Here is a 1,987-nt window from a genome sequence, read left to right on the forward strand (position 1 = left end):
GAAAAAACAAGTAAAAACTGTCAGAACTCTGGGAAACAGAGATTCATAGCAATAAAATGAACATTAGTTCAAGAAAAAGGTAATGTCGGGGAAACATGGATAAAGCTTTGTGGCATTTTATTCCTGAAAATAAAACCCTTTCAACCTCATCTCAGCAGCCAGCTTGAGGCAGCAAATTCAAGTTTCCAGCCTGAGGCTTTGATGCTTAATTCCAAACACAGTAGACCACACCTTATCCAAAAGCCATTCTGTTTGTTTATACCTGTGAGATTGTTGCCTAAAGGGCTAAAGCAAAGAATGTGTTTTTGTTTCATCCATGTTGGAGGTAACACAGGGTGGAGACATGGCAGGTTGGGTCCATAGCACTATAAGGCCTATGAAAAGGTCTGCAGCTCTTTAGACAAGAGAAGACAATAGGGAAAATTTAAGTCTAAAGTCTAGAAACCTGAAAAAGAAGCGTTTTAAGAGACTAGAGTAGAGGTGGGGCCACCAACTACTCATATGCAAGTTCAAGCTGAAGCTGAGGAAAATGAAACCGAATCCACAGGAGCCAAAATATGACTTTAATTTCATCCCACCTGAATTTCAGAATCATCTCAGGAACAGGTTTGAGGCCTTGAACACTAATGAGCGAAGACCAGATGAGTTGTGGGAGGATATTAAATGCATCATCCAGGAAGAGTGCAAACGGTCATTACAAAGACAGAAGAGGAAGAAAAGACCAAAATGGATGTCAGAAGAAACTCTGAAGATTGCACTGGAGCGCAGAGAAGCCAAAGCACAGGGAAGAATCCAAGACACTAAAGAGCTGAGCAGAAGATTCCAAAAGACAACACGGAATGACAAAGCAAAATATTACAATGAAGTTGCTACAATCAAGGATGATTTAGGCAAAATGTTAAATGATCCAGGAGGTATCAAAAGAAGATGGAAGGGCTGCCATCTTGGGTCTGTGAGGCTCCGAGGTGCCGGGCCGAGGCCGCGGAGAGTGGGTGAGTGGCGGGGCGGCCCTCCTGCAGCCCTCCATGGTCGGCGTCCGCAGCCCTCGGTGGCCTGTCTCGCTCTCGGCCGCGCCACTGCCTCCTCCCGCTCCTCCTCGGGGGCCGCCTCTGCCGCCCCGGTGCCAGGTGCCGGCCGAGGCCAGGAAGATGTCCACTCAGACGCCGCTGCCCACGGTCAACGAGCGCGACCCGGAGAACCACACATCACACGGAGATGGGCGTCAAGAAGTCACCTCTCGGACTGGGCGCTCTGGAGCATGCTGCAGAAACTCTACAGCTTCCTGTGTAGATGAGCAGCCCCACATCGGAAACTACAGACTGTTAAAGACAATCGGCAAAGACAATTTGCAAAAGTGAAGTTGGCGAGGCATATCCTGACAGGCAGAGAGGTTGCAATAAAAATAATTGACAAGACTCAGTTGAATCCAACAAGTCTACAAAAGCTCTTCAGAGAAGTAAGAATAATGAAGATTTTAAACCATCCAAACATAGTGAAGTTGTTCGAAGTCATTGAAACGGAAAAAAGCCCTGTACCTAATCATGGAGTACGCAAGTGGAGGTGAAGTGTTTGACTATTTGGTTGCACATTGAAGAATGAAGGAAAAAGAAGCAAGAGCTAAATTTAGACAGATTAGTTTCAGCAGTGCAGTACTGCCACCAGAAGCACATTGTTCCCAGAGACCTCAAGGCTGAAAATCTATTGTTACATGCTGATATGAACATTAAAATAGCAGACTTTGGATTTAGCAATGAATTTACTGTTGGCAGTAAACTGGACACGTTCTGTGGCAGAAATACGATGGGCCAGAGGTGGACGTGTGGAGCCTGGGCGTCATTCTCTACACGCTAGTCAGTGGGTCACTTCCTTTCGATGGACAGAACCTAAAGGAACTGAGAGAAAGAGTACTAAGAGGGAAGTACAGAATCCTTTTCTACATGTCCACAGACTGTGAAAACCTTCTCAAGCGTTTCCTGGTGCTAAACCC

General features: G+C 46.1%; 1 pseudogene; it reads left to right on the plus strand.

The window, feature by feature from the left end:
- Nucleotides 1–1,148: 1,148 nt before the first annotated feature.
- On the plus strand, nucleotides 1,149–1,979 carry LOC102875058 (annotated as a pseudogene).
- The last annotated feature ends 8 nt before the right edge of the window (nucleotides 1,980–1,987 follow it).

Source organism: Elephantulus edwardii, unplaced genomic scaffold (genome assembly GCF_000299155.1).
Source record: "Elephantulus edwardii isolate Elephantulus edwardi_28Jun2011 unplaced genomic scaffold, EleEdw1.0 scaffold00021, whole genome shotgun sequence".
Lineage (NCBI taxonomy): Eukaryota > Metazoa > Chordata > Mammalia > Macroscelidea > Macroscelididae > Elephantulus > Elephantulus edwardii.